General features: G+C 37.7%; 1 pseudogene; it reads left to right on the top strand.

Moving 5' to 3' along the window:
• The first annotated feature begins 5,164 nt into the window (after positions 1-5,164).
• On the top strand, positions 5,165-6,103 carry LOC140516689 (olfactory receptor 10AG1-like; annotated as a pseudogene).
• Positions 6,104-15,726: the final 9,623 nt, after the last annotated feature.

Genomic DNA, 15,726 nt, shown 5'->3' with positions numbered 1-15,726 from the left:
AAAACCATCAGCAAGTATTTCATGCAATGGGGATAAACAAGAACCATTTCCAATAAGATCAGTGGTGAAATGAGAATGTTCATCACCATTTTTATTCAATATTGTACAAGAAATGTTAACTTTTACCTACAAGGAAAGAGAAAGAAATTGAAGGAACTGGAATAAGCAAACAAGAAACAAAGGTTTCAGTCTGCATATGATAGGATAGTATACTTGGAGAATCTTAGAGAATCAAGTAAAAAAAAAATCCTTGAATTAATAGACAACTTTAGCAAACTTGCAAGATAAAAAAATAAACCCACATAAATCATTGGCATATATATGTGCTTTTTTAATATGTATATATGTGTGTATGTACCTGCATATGCATGTGTGTATATATGTATGCACACATGCATATGTGTCTATATATACGTGCATATATATATGATAGAAAGAGGAATTATATTTAAAATAACTGTAGTCAAAATAAAATATTTGGGAGTTTATCTGCGCAGACAAACCCAGAAAGCATATGAACACAATTACCAAACACTTTTAACAAGAATAAAGTCAGATCTCTCTAATTGGAAAAATATCTCTTGCTCTTGGATAGACTGAGCTAAAATAATAAAAAATGACAATTCTTCCCAAGCTAATTTATTCATTCAGTGTCATACCAAAGAAACTACAAAAACATTTGGTAGAGTAGGAAGACAAAAGAAATTCATCCGGAAGAACAATGGGTCAAGGATATCAAGGGAATTAATGAAAAGAAATGCAAGGGAAGGTCACTAGGCATAATAGATCTAAAACTGTATTATTAAGCAGTAACCATCGAAATTGTTTCTTACTAGCTAAGAAACAGAGTGGTGGATCAGTGGAATATGTTAAGTACACAAGACACAGTAATAAATGTCTATTGTAATCTCCTGTTTAATAAACCCAAAGATTCTTGCTGCTGGGATAAGAACTCATTATTGGACAAAAGCTACTCGGAAAACTGGAAAATAATACTGCAGAAACTATGCATAGACCAGTACCTCACACTCTATACAAAGATAAAGTCAAAATGGCTACATGGTTTAGACATAAAAGATGATACCATAAACAAATTAGGAAATGAAGGAACAATTTACCTATCACATCTATGAATAATGGAAGAATTTGTGACCAAATAGGAGATAAGGAACATTATGAAATGAAACCAAGATAAGAAGGAAATCAGAAGTCCAAGAAACAGTTTTTTATAGGTGGTGACTCTGATAAAGGACTCTTTTCTAAAAGATATAGACAAATGACCTTTGTTTAGCTTCTTGTTAAATCTCAGGCCTGCTGGTTTTGCCTCAATAAAACTCCCAGAGGCTACAGAGAAGGTCTAAGTGAATTCATTCCCATTTTGAACCAGCTCTCCCATCTCTCTCTCTTCAACATAATGGTGCCAAAACCCAGGAGTCCAAATGTTGATTGGACTCCTATGATCTCTTCCTAGCCTCTGGGATAAGAGGTAAGCGTCCTTTTCTTTGTTCTCTTCCCCAAACCTTTCTGTTCCCACTGTCTCCCTACCAGTGAGACCCCTGGAGTGCCCAGACACTGCCAGCGGCGTCTGTAGCTCCACTGACTTCCGGGTGGTCAGTCGGGCTGTGGACCCTCATATAAGGGGCCGCCCTTGCTCTGGGTCGGTCACATTTTTCTTCTCCTCTCTTCCTGGGACACTGGGAAAAGTGCCGAGAGGCTGCTTGGAGACTGCTGGGAGGGAAATTCGGGGAGGAGATCTTAAAGAAAAGTGACTAGTGTTCCTCTGTAACACAGCTTGACCTCAGTGTAATCTGGAAAAGTAATTTGTGAAGGGGGTTTTTAAACAAAACAAGCTTAGTAAGAAATTTGGTCTCTAAAACTCAAAGAAAAGGCATCTTGCTCTGTTTGACCAGACATTTTTCCCTGTGTTGTTCCCCCAGCACCTTGGTTTACCGTGTTGTTCCTTCCTCTCCCCCGTGGGACTTTGAGGGAAGTGAGTAGGTGGGCCTTTGCCCCTGGTTTTCTTTGGGGTTCCCTGCACCCCGGTTTCAGGGTCTCTTTGCCCTGTGCGTCTGGTTTACAGCCTAAATGTAAGCCTTCTCTCTGTCCCTAACTTTTTCTTCCGCTCTCTGAGGGATATGCACTTTCTAGTCTGCTAAGTCTCAAAGGTAAAAGAGACAACAAACCACAGTTCCTCTCCAGCCAAAACTGGAAGGTTCTGGGTCCAGTGGTTGGAGGTCATGGACCTGGGCACACTTTCCAAAGCCCTATCTGGAAGGGTACTTCCAATTCCCTCATTTCTCTCATTGCTAGGGAACTGGGAAAACTGAGGGTGATCGCTTCCCTCTGCACCCCAATACTCCCTGTCTCCACCCCCATGTCTACAGGATCATCCTTTTCTCCTGGTCTGCAGGCCATCAGATCCTTGCAGCTGGACTCAGCAGGATTTCCTTGAGAGTTTCCCCTAGGTTAGCAAAAAAACGTGAATTTATGGACAGTATTTTTTCTTTCAAAGTGCTAAGAGCATTGGGCCTTAGAAATTAAAATGTTACCACTAGTGAGTATGAATCCAGATTTGATTTGTTCATTCAACTAAGTTACAGTCACCTGATTGGTAATTAATTGGCTCTGTTTCAAGTTTTAAATACATGCTTGTGGTATGGTTATATTTCTGAATATTCTTATTGTGTAATTTTGTATTTCCTATGTTGTTAGAAAAGCAATTTCTCTTACAATCTAGATGTTGTTAGATTAAAAATTGCACTATCAGATTATGAGGTTGTTAACTAAAACAAGGATTTTTGGAACCATCTAGTCATAAAATCTAATCAAGCCTGTGTAGTCATCTGTGTAGTAGAGTTCCTACTGAGAAAACTTTTAAAGGCCTGGTACACTTATAGTGATAAGGCCAGTTTGATTGGCTGTGTTCTTGTATTAGGAAAAAAATAAACTTCATTCCCAAGGTAAAACACCTTTTGCTATCTAGGAATTTGTGATTGTTGAGAATTTTGGTCTTATGGCATTTTGGGGATTTGTGGTACTTAAAAGATATTTGGTACCAACTTGGTTTCCATAAATCCTAATCTTTAAGACTTCCAACTAATTTACTTTATGAAAGTTTAGTCCTTATCCCTTTTAGCATCAGGATGAATTGTGAGTTTTTTTGGAAAGGGAAATACCTTTTACAAAGAAATGCTTTATAAAATCTTTGTGTGATTCTAAAGGCCTAGTAAATTCCATTTGCAAGCTAATTTGTTTCAATTACTTGATACTGATAACAATTATATCCAAATCCACTGCTGAGTTTTATAAGTTTCACTCCTAGGTTTGTTGTGTCCTTAAATAGGTGCTTTCAGAGAAACAGTCACCAGTTCATGCTTCAAGTATCTTAAGAAAGGGCACTGTTGTGAATGTCAGGCTGAAAGGTTCAATGCCCAACTCTAAATTTTTAAGGGGTGAACATAAAAGTGAAAAGTTAGAATCTTAGCAGATTCTGAAGGTTCATTAAGGGATTTTGAAACTTATTAATGAGTTTTGAAACACCTCCTTACAGCCCTAGTCACTCTCTTATCCCATTCCCTTCCCTTCAGTCAAGAGGGTGAATGAAGGAGGATGGGTCAAGAAAAAGGAACCAGACAGTCCGCACTTGATAAGATAGTCCATCCTTATAATTTTTATATGATCTGGAAATGTAACTGATGTTATCTGAATTTTATTGTTTGTGTTTACAGCTAAAACAATTTGGTTCTTACTTATGAACATTTTAAATTTGCTGGTTGTAGTTTTAATGTTAAAACCTAAAGCTGGTATACTGTGTGCATATGTGTGGAAAGGAAAAAGTACAGCTCCAGCAGTTCTAAGGAATTTGTTTGATTCACGGAGTTCCTAAAGAAGGAACTTATTTTGGTGAGAATTTGAAAATATATACAAATGTCCTTTAGTAATTGGCTTTTGCACCAGGACTAATTTAAAATTTGAGATTTGAGTCCTGGTAAATTTTTGATTGTTGGAACTTGCCATCTGAGGTAAAAGCTTTTGGGGCTAAAATGAACTGTTTTCACTTTTCTGATGGATCATAAAAATCCATCAGTAATCTATAGTCAGTAATTCACCATCTGAGAGAAATGCCACAAGTTACTCAGAGACTATTACAGGTCTCTGAGGTCTTCCTCTGGAACAGCTGAGAGGACATTCTAGCCTCTGCCTAGGATGGGATCCTCCTGGCTTAGTTTCCCTATTGTATTCCCACTGATTCCTCATGCCCACCCTGTACCAAGGGTTAGGCCTGCTTCTTTGGGACTGGAAGTCTAACGCCTTAATTCAAATAGGGAACTCTGTGGGGTGGGCAGAATACATGATTGCTGGGGATACTAGGTTACTCCCCATAGCTCTTCCCCTATATTCTCTGAAGGTCCTACATGGAATTTTTCCTTTGAGCACTCAAAAGATATTACAGGCAGTTTCTTGTATGTAAGACATGCACTCCAGACTTATATCTCCCCCTACCTCCTCCTGGGGGTCGTGGTTTCTCTCCCTTATTTCTCCTCATTGTGACCCCGTTATTTGTCATTTTACTCTCTCTCTTATACTTGGTTTGTGCTTGTTAAACCTCCTAGTTTTCTTTCTGTCTTCTCACTCACAGCAACTTTTGGGATTGCCTAAACATGCCCTTGATGTCACCAAGTGGTTTGCTTCTCTCCACCCTAGACTCAGTTGGCACTGCATTCTGCACTCCAAGCTGATCACTCCCCCATAACCTATTCTGGCCCCTGAAACTGGGCTCTTCACCCCTGTTCAGCAGGAAGGAGCTACTGAAGACAATGACTTTCCCCCCTTTTCCCCAAAAGAATTCTCCTATCTAGTGGTTGAGGGGGGAAATGATGTGATTAGAAACAGTGTCTTTCTTCCTTTCTTGCTGCCTTGGGGAGGGAGGGAAAGAGGGAGACAATATTTGGAACACAAAATCATACGAAAGTGAATGTTGAAAGCTCTCTTTACATGTAAGTGGAAAGAATAAAATATAATTAAGTGGAGGGAGTGAAAAATTCATAAATGATGTGCTGTAACGCTTTCCTTTTATAGGGAATCCTGAGATCCACAGAGAGAGAGAGAGAGAGTGAGAGAGAGAGGAGATGCTTTTAACCACTTTAATTCACAGTTTCCAGAGATGTGATACTCAGAAAAAATGGCAGAAGGAAACCGCTCTGTCTTAATGGAATTCATGCTCCTGGGATTTTCTGACCTTCCCAATCTTCAAGGTTTTCTGTTTGGACTTTTCTTGATCATCTACTCTGATGTCCTGATAGGAAATGGACTTATCATTTTAATTACTAAAGTTGAGCCTTTGCTGCAAACCCCTATGTATTTTTTCCTTAGGAATTTTTCCTTTTTGGAAATCTGTTATACTTCAGTCATTCTTCCAAGGATACTGGTTAATCTGTGGGCCCAGAAGATAAATATCTCTTTAAAATCCTGTGCAGCTCAATTTTGTGCTTTCTTTGCTATGGCAATCACTGAAAACTTTCTCTTGACTGTAATGGCCTATGATCGCTATGTTGCCATTTGTAAACCTCTGAATTATCCTGTCATCATGAACCATAAGGTGTGTGTCTGTTTGGTGGCAGGCTGTTGGATCAGTGGGATCCCATTCTACACAGTGCTGACTTATTTGATTTTCTCTTTGTCTTTCTGTGTTTCCAATAAACTTGATCATATTTTTTGTGACACTCGCCCTTTACTAAAGTTGGCCTGTGGGGATACCTCTGTGAATGAGTTCTCTTTTTATGCTATTGTCATGATAGTCGGTGTATTTCCATTTCTGTTGATAATATGGTCATATGTGAAAATCATCACAACCATCTTGAAGGTTCCAGGAACCAAGGGGAGATCCAAAGCTTTTTCCACTTGTTCCTCTCACCTCATTGTTGTGCTCCCATATTTGGGGTGTGGCATCATTACATACTTGAGACCCAGTTCCAGCCACTCAGTAAGATTAGACAAAGTGTTCTCTATCGTCTATACAACTGTAACCCCAGTGTTTAACCCCATCATATACAGTCTGCGCAACAAGGATGTTGTGTTCGCATTTAAAAAATTGCTTAAGTGACTGGGATCATAGAGAAAATACCTGAACTGGTCTTAGTTTTATTTGTCCCAAAGTCTCTATAGATATCTTCTGCTTCTGAAAACTATCCTTTCGCAGTAATCTCAAGACTCTGGGATATCTTTTCAAATTGCAAGTTTGATATCAACCTTCTCTGTATTCATTTAAGAAATAGCTCAGACTGCCTTTAAAACTCTACTACTAAGGAACTGTCTGTTTTCTTGAAAATCATCATATACTATTAAATATACTGGGCAAATGGCAAGAATTACCACTTTTGTTGCCAGACTCAAGCTGAGAGTTTGAGAAATGATATAAAAATATCCTGATTGAATACTCTTTTCAAAATACTCTTGAATATCCCTAATATTTCTATTAATTCACCAAACATTGACTTCTGTGTAGATTATATAGACTTACCTTTTTACTAGAGAAGTATTCAAAAAATTTTATATCTGTGGTTGTTTTATCTTTTCCTTTTGCTAAATGAAGAAAACTTGATTCTTTTTTAAAGCTATTTAAAATGCTGGGACAATACTAATAAGAATTTTGATCAATTACACTTATATGGAAGAAATATCTGTCAAATCTAAAATATGTTCCACTAAAAGAGTTTCACATGTTCAGAAGAAACAAACTGACATAGCCACTTTGAGCATCATTGTGTGCCCTTTAGTGTTCTGTGGCAGGTTGTAAAATGAGAAAATTATAAAATGAATTGGAGAAATTTCAATCTGTACTAACCAAAGAAAAAATAAATTGAATGATGTAAAAGATGGTGGTAAAATGATTATTGTTTCTCACTTACAACATAACAGTTCAAAGGAACTTGCAGCTGAAGGGTAGTTAAACCAAACTGCACTGAGAAAAAAGTATTTTTTACAATCAGAGCTAGAAAGTGGGTGGAATGGCCAATTCTTTTTATCAGGGTACTGAATTGTAGGGGTTATTGATGGTGTTATCAATATTATGGAAAAGATATATAAGTAAATGGAAACAACTAATATATGTGTACGTGAATGTGCATGCATAAAAATTCACATAAATATATTTAAATATATGATGAATTTACATACACAAACAATACACACATACACCCACGTATGCATAGATATATACATACATTTGTTTTTGTTTCGTCGTTTCTGTTGTTTCTTGATCTTTCCTGTCACCATCGGTGTTTTTTATGATCAATTTTTTTACATTCATTTTCACCATATTTCTTGATTTTGAGATTTATGATAGAATTAGGCTGTGTTCCCAACCTCAAATGGGATTTTTTCTTTAAACTTTTGAGTCAATATTCATTAAAGATATTGCTTTGTAGAATTTTTCCCTGCCTGTTTTTTTTTTTCATTTCCTAGTTTATGTATAGGGAATATATTTGTCTGTAAATAAAAGACTTTCAAAGAGTGCATTCTTAATTTTTGAGAGTAAGTTCTGAAGTATGACTTCTTACTGACCTTGAAATACTTGGTAGAAATATCATGAGATTCCATCAAGGCAATTTTTTTTCTTTTGGCTAGATTTGTGTGCAATTCTGATATCAGGGTTTTTGTTTTTGTAAGATGTCTAGTCTACAAATGGTTTGGGTACTTGTCACTATTAAAAGCATTTCTTTATTTCTTTTGCATTCACAATTTTCTTAACGTATAAATGTATATAATATTTTGATTATTCTTTTTACTTGTTATGCCTTGCTGTGATCTCACTTTGTTCATGCTAATATACTGATATGATTTTCTGCATTCTTTTCAGATAAGCTAATGTCTTTATGAATTTTAGTAGTCTTTTCAACTAATCTGTTTTTAGTTTCATTTATCATTTCTACATTTTTGTTTCCTCTTTAATTCTCCTTTATTTCAATGTCTCCTCATTTGTGCTTTTTAAATTTTCTTGGTTAATTTTGGTTTTTCTAATTTTGAAATGCATATCCAATCATTAAACTTCTCTTTTTTTTCTATTTGGGCAATCTATCCTTGTAAGACTATGATTTTTCCCTTGAGAACTTAAGTAGCCACATCTCAGAAATTTTGGTATGTTGTTTCATCTTTATCATTTTCTTTTAAATAGCATTTTTTTCTCTGATTTGTTCTTTCACATATTATTTAAGATTTCATTGTTAAGTCTCCTTTTAGGTCTGTATATTGTGTTTGTAGTCTTAAATCAATTTATATTTTATTGCATTAAAATCTATAAAGGATATATCAGCTATTTATATCTTTTTACTTTTTTGCAATATCTGTTTCCTGACAAATGGACATTAAAAAAAACAGTTTTGATCTGGTGCCAAAAAATATGCATATTCTTTTGCTTTCCTATTTAGAAGACATCATGTCTTTTAACTCTACTTTTTGCACAAGCTTGTTCAATTTCTTAATTGTTTATTTTGCTTTTAAACATATTTAAAACTGAAAGTTCAATATTGAAATCTCTTATTGTTGTTATTCTGCCTTGCGTATCTTCTTGAAGCTCAGATAGTGTTTCTCTAATAAATTTGCATGCTTAGGAAGAAGCAATCTAAATATATTTTTTGCCTTCTCTTTCCCGTTTTTGTCTTTAAGTGATTAGAGAATTTTTTTTTGAAATTTCATTGTGTATATCCTAAAGTTCTGGGCAGTTGTCTTCCATTTTTCCTTATAACGTTAAGGTTTTATTAACCTGTCCTTTTCATCTGGGGGACCTATGATCCTTAGATTGTCTCTGTTCATCCTCTCGTTCAGATCAATACATTTGTTTACATAATGAGTATATTTAATGTTATTTTCTTCCTTCTCCTAGGTTTTCCTTCATTTCTATATGTGCATTCTAATTTTATCTTTTTATTTAACTTATTGCTTTGTTAAGTCTTGCCATGGCATATTCTCATCATTTTTTCCTATTCTGCTTATTCTTTTAGTGTAAAAATAACGTTTTTTCATAATTCTCAAAACACTTTTTACCACTTAGGAACAGTATGTTGTGGCTCTGTGGTCTCCTCAAATTTTATAAGGAGCTGCATCAGTAAGCACTCCAAGATACAGGGGGGGCAGGGGCTGTAATCACAGGTTATTTGAACTGCTTTTCTAAAAATAAAGGCAACTTTTGAGGGGTTAATAATCACTTTAATGAAGCACATGTACCATTCAGTTAGTTCCTGGAAAAATGTCAGCACCCTCAACTTCAGAGAAAATACAGAGAAATCAAAAATCAACAGATATGCTTCAAAATGTCTCACCATGAACATATACACATCTTTAGCAGAGAAGGAAGCACCAACATCTGGGTTTGCAAAGCTGAGTGGTTTCTTAGTCGCTTCCCAGAGTCTCATCTAGTACACAAACCTTCTTCTAAAAACTGATCCCCAAAGTAAAACTCCACCTCAGTGTCTTTATACACTTTTTGGAGCCAGAGGGCATCACATCCCTGGAGAACCAGTGCCCCATTAACAAAAGGGGTAGCCTTCCTACAGATCTTCATCAGTGGGTGGGGAACATCCTTGTTAATCGCATTATTCAGTCAGTGATACTTTTAGTAAAACCAGAGCAGCAAAAGATCCTTATTTGCTTGCCCATTCAGAAGCCCTGTCTCATCAAGTGTTGAATCATTTTCCTTTGTTTTGAAGTATTTAATTATTGTGGACCCAAGATGGCTGAGTAGAAGGAGGGACCTGCTCTAGCTTTACCCCTACATCCCATAAAATACCTGTAAAAAAAGACTCTGAAAAATTCTAGAGCAGCATAAGCCACAAAACGGCAGAGCAAAAGAGATTTCCAGCCAAAGACAGCTTGGAAGGGTGACAGGAAAGGTCTATCCCACTGGGCTCAGAGTGCAGTGCAGTCCAGCCTTGTGGCAGGGACAGAACTGAAGCAGGATTCACAGTGTGGAATCACGGGTAGCAGTTGCAGTTCCCAGATTTCTCAACCCACAAACACCAAAATCAGCTTCAAAAGGCAGTAAGAAAGCTCTTTCACTAAGGTGAGAAGGGAGCAGGGTAGGCCATAGCTCCGGTCCCACGGCATCTGCAGCCACTTTTTGAGCCCTCCACCTAAAGACCCTGGGGGATTGAACAACCAATCTGGGTCTCAGTTTTGAGTGGTGGTCTTGGGGTGAGGAGAAGATATCATATTATTTTATATCTTATATCATATATATCTTATATATCATAATATTGTATCAAAATAAAAATCACATATTATCCAAAAGAATATATAAATATCACATATATGCAGGTTTGACGGTACATGTGCGTGTGTGTGTGTGTGTGTGTGTGTGTGTGTGTGTGTGTTATATTGGAGATAATTATGAGAAGGAAGGTACACACATTAAATAGAATTTGAAAAGGTTTCTTTGGAGAATGTAGGGTTTTAACTAAGACTTGAAGGAAGTCTGGGAAGCCAGGAGACAGAGAAGAAGTGGTAGAGTATTCCAGGCATTGGAAGATAACAGTAAAATTGACCAGACTCTTGTTTGAGGAAGAGTATGAGGCCAATAATATTCGATCACAGAGTAACAAAAATAACAGTAACATTTATATGTTTTAAGGTTTGCAAAATGCTTATTTCATTCTCATAATCATACTGTGAAATATTTATTAGTATTTTCCCAATTTTACTTATGATGTAACTGTGGCAGGCAGAAACTATTTGATTTGCCCAAGGTTTTACAACGTATGAAGTTAAATTTGAACTCTAGTCTTCCTAGCTCAAAATCTAGCAAGTAGTCTTCTGTGCCACCAAGCTGTCTTTGAGTAAATATATGGAAGGGAGGTATGAGAAGACTTGAAAGATAGGCATGAGTGAGATTATAATGACTTTAACAGCCTGGAAGATAATTTTATAATTGGTCTTTGAGGTGATAAGGAGAAATTCTAGGTTATTTGGTGAGAGCTGAAGGTGACAAGATCAGGAATTCCCTTTAGGAGTAACAATTTGACAGCCTGTTGAAAGACGGACTGGATTTCCAAGGGCCTTGAATCAAAGAGATCAAGTAGAAAGCAAGTTGCTAGAGTCCAGGACAAAAATGCTAAGCACTTGTACCAAAGTGATGGCAGTTTCAGAGAAGAGTAATGAGTGTAGAGGAGAGATACGCTAAAGGTGTAATCAACAGGACTTTTCAACTGAATTAACATTGATGGATAAAGGAGAATGGGAAGTTAACGATAATATCTTAAGCAACCTAGCAAAGATACTGGTGTCTCCAAAATAATAATGTAGGAGGTGCAGAGGTCTTGGGTTCAGCAAATGCAAGTAGCCCATTCCAATATAGTTTATGGTCAGGCTTAAAAGCAATTATTCATTTTTAGCTTTGTGCAAGTGCTGAATAAGTCTCAGCTAATGGCAGTTTAATTTCATAAAGATTTCTTAAATGTGTACTATACATATGGTAAGTGATCATGTTTTATATTGGGTAAAGAACTAGTCTCTTCTAGGAGATTCTCCCGCCACTCACTGGCTCTATGAAAATGGGCAATTCAAGGAAGTCTTCTGAGCCTCACTCAATTTGTTCAGTTAAAAAAGTGAGGGAGGGTAGTAATGAGATCATTCATGTTAAGCTTTGTGCACTCTTTATTGAGCTCTTACTATTGAATGCATTTAACAAATATTTCCAAGATGCCTAATTTTTGTTTGATAAGAAGGCTTGGTTTCTTCATGGATATGGAACTGGTCTCAGTTTTCTCACTGAAAATTTTCTCTACAATGTCGCACAAGTCACATCAAGGAATTTGGTAGTGTCCACTTCAAGAATTATGATGTTAATTTCTTCATCCTTTATTCTCCATTTCCCCCACTGTTTTGAGATAACTCACATTTAAGTTTCTCTAACAGTTCATCACTGTTTCTCCATCTTTTTGTAAATACTATTTATGATAATTCTCATAACGGTGCATGGTTCTAATACTAATTTTTATCATTTCTGACAGATAGGTATATGAGGTTGTACACTTGAATGGGCCTTTAACATTCAAGCAAAGCAAAGCAATGGAATATATGAGAAAAAACGTAACTCACGCAATGGAACAAGAGATGGTCATTGAATCTTAGCGTTTAAATTTGAGTCGGTTTATGTTTAGAGACAGATTATTTGGGGGTGAGAGATAGAGGGAAACACAGAGAAGACATAAAGAAGAGGTCGGGCCAGTTGTCAATATCTTAGTTTTTTTCTGTGTTAAGCTTCAAGACAGCTTTTCCACTATCCTCTTTCACCTTCATCAAGAGGTTCCTCATTTTTCTTCACTGCCCTCGGAGTGATACCATTTGCTTATTCGAGATAGTTTATATTTCTTAAAGTAACCTGAATTCCAGATTTTGGCCCATCCAACATGGCATGTTGCAAATGTACTCTCCATATAAGCTAAATAAATAAGGTAACAGCCTTGTCATGATCCTTTCCCAATCTTAAACTTATCAATTGTTCCATGTTTGCTTATAACTGTTTCTTCTTGGCTCACATCCAGGTTCTTCCTGAGACAAGTAAGATGTAATGCTACTCTTATCCTTTCAAGACTTGTCATATTTTGTTGAGGTTCATACAGTCCAAGGCTTAAGTGTAGAAAATAAAGCAAAAGTAGATTTCATTTTCTGTAAGTCTTTTTCTTTCTTCATAATCAGGTGAGTGTTCCCCATTTGGTCTCTATTTCCTCTGCCTTTTTGAAAACTATTATGTTCTTCTGGGTCTTGCCCTCCCAGTTTGATTTTTTTTATTAAAGGGGACATCCCTTGAGTATCTACTTAAAGAAGACTATTCATTGAATGGGGTGTATCTCACTTAAAGTGACAATGTGATAAGACCTTAGCCTGAAAGGGCCAGGGTCTTACATTAAATCCTTGGCTATTTCCATTCTTCATGATGAATATCAGGCCACTGAATGCACATTGCTCAGGAGACGAAAGTGATGTTGATGACCTTGCACAGGCCTCCCTCACTCAAATCAACATCAACTGAAAGCATGTCATCATCTTGGATGGGGTACAAAGACCCTCATCAATGAATCACAGACTCAGAGATATTAGCAAAAAGGATAGTTAGTTTATTGACTTTCTCCAGAGGGCTCCCTCAGAGTGCCCAAAAGATGGCGCCAACAAAGGAGAGAAGAGGTGTGTTCAACTCAACAGATTAAATAGGTCCTAACCACAATCCCCTCCTCCATAAGCCCCTCCTCAGGGTTCATTGGTGCAAGTCCTGAGGGAACAGTCTATTCGTGGCAATCTACTCCAGCAACAGAGAACAAAAACAGTTTCACAAACTTGCCTGGAGAGAAGGCCAGGAGGGAAGTTGGAGTAGGGAGGTGTTATTCCTCCCTGCTATGTGCCTAAAAACAAGGAGGGGGGGGAGTCTGGGAAAGTATAGAATATGTTGAAGCACTTATTTATAAGGTCAACCTGTTTCAAATGTTTCAGTAGGACAAGAAACAACTTTTTGAGGAGGCTTCAATGGCGAGAGATCCTCACAGATCATCTCTGATAATCCCTCCTCTTATCTTTTACTCTTTGAAGACTTCTTACAGCATTCTTTATATGTTTCTTCCATCAAATTGTCTTCCCCGCCCTCAGGCTCATTTCGATCTGTAGCTTTGACCACGATAGACCTCTGACTTTTTAAAATCATCAGTCACATGGACCCCTCTGCTTTTCTTTATAATCTTATCATTTTAGACAGGGCGTCTTGAACAGCTCATGTAATTAGCTGCATCAGGAAGGGAAGGCACACATGGAGCAATATTATGCCACTAATAGCAATTAGCACGAACCACAGAATTTGTTTCCACCAACTTCCTCCAAACCAGGACCACCAAGAAGTGTTAAATGGTGATGTCGGGGGAGAGGAGCCAAGATGGCAGAAGAGAAAGACACACATATGCTAGCTCCGAACCCACAGCACATAAAGTATCTGTAAAGGAGAACTCCCAACAAATTCTGGAGCAGCAGAAGCCACAGAAAAATGGAGTGGAGGAGATTTCTGTTCCAGAGAGACCTGAAAACCTGACGCGAAAGGTCCATCGCACACTGGACCCGGAGCAGAGCCCAGCCCTGCCTTGGTTGAGCGGCACTGAGAGGAGCAGATCCAAGCAGGCTTCAGGGACAGAATCTCCAGCTGTCCCGCAGGTCCTTCCACCCGCAGGTGACAAGGCTTGGTGAGAGGGTCTCTTTGACTGGTCGAGAGGGGAGTGGGGTGTCCCCATAACTCAGGCCCCCTTGGGAGGCAGCAGCAGAGGTGGTAGCAGACCGGGGCTCCCAGAACAGGCAGGAGCTCGGATCCATTGTTGAAGGTCTCTGCATAAACCCCCTGAGGGAACTAAGCCCCGAGTGGCAGCCCTGCCCCCACCTGAGCACCTAAACTTAATCTCACACTGAATAGCAGCTCCGCCCCCACCAAAAGCCCTGAGGCTGGGAAGCAGCATTTGAATCTCAGACCCCAAGCTCTGGCTGGGCAGATCTAAAGCCCAACAGCAAGAGACAGAAAGAGAAATTCCATTTAAAGCTAGGGTAGAAACTATAAAATATTTCGGTGTCTACACATCAAAACAAATCTGGGGACTATATGAACGCAATTACAAAACACTTCTCGCACAAATAAAGTCAGATTTAAGTAAGTGGAAAACCATTAGTTGCTTGTAGGTAGTCCGAGCCAATATAATAAAATGACTATTCTACCTCAATCAATTTACTTATTCACTTATTCACTGTCATTCCAATCAAACTATCAGATAATTACTTTCTAGAGTTGGAAAAAATAATATCATAATTCATCTGGAAGAACAAAACCTTCAGAATAGCATGGGAACTAACGAAAACAAATCCCAGCTCTACTACATTTCATATTTTATTATAAAGCAATAATTATCAAAACCACTTAGCACATGCTAAGAAACAAATGGGTAGACCAGTGGATCATGCTAGCTTTCCAGACACAGCAGTCAATTAATATAGCAGTCTACTGTTTGATAAACCCAAGGACCCCAGCTTCTGGGATAAGAACCCACTGTTCAACAAAAATTGCTAGGAAAACTGGATAACAGTGTGGCAGAAACTAGGCATAGAGGAATGCCTGACGCCATAACCCAAAATGAAGTCTAAATGGGTACATGATCTAGGTATAAAGACTGATACTATAAACAAATTCGTGGAGCAAGGAATAGTATATTTATCAGATTTATGGAGAAGGGAAGAATTTTTGACCAAACAAGAGACAGAAAGCATTATCAAGTGCAAAATGGATCATTTTGAACACATCAAACTGAAAAGATTTGCGCAGCTGAACCCAATGCAGCCATGATTAGGAGGGAAGCAGAAAACTGCTATATACATCCAGGAGAGACAATGTAAAACTTATGGGACTACCTGAAAGCCATGATCAAAAAAAGAGTCTAGACATCATCTTTCATGAAATTATCAAGGAAAGGTGCCCTGATATTATAGAACCAAAGGGAAAGCATATATTGAAAAAATCCACAGATCACCTCCTCAAAGAGATACAAAAAGATAAATTCTGATGAATATCATAGCCAAATTCCAGAGTTTCCAGGTCGAGGAGAAAATATCGCAAACAGCTAGAAATAAACAATTCCAGTATTGTGGAAATACAATCAGGATAACACCGGATCTGGCAGTTTCTACATTAAGGGATCAAAGGGCTTAGAATATGGT

This window comes from Notamacropus eugenii, chromosome Y, assembly GCF_028372415.1.
Source record: "Notamacropus eugenii isolate mMacEug1 chromosome Y, mMacEug1.pri_v2, whole genome shotgun sequence".
Classification (NCBI taxonomy): domain Eukaryota; kingdom Metazoa; phylum Chordata; class Mammalia; order Diprotodontia; family Macropodidae; genus Notamacropus; species Notamacropus eugenii.
This window is presented reverse-complemented; position numbering and strand designations above follow the sequence as displayed.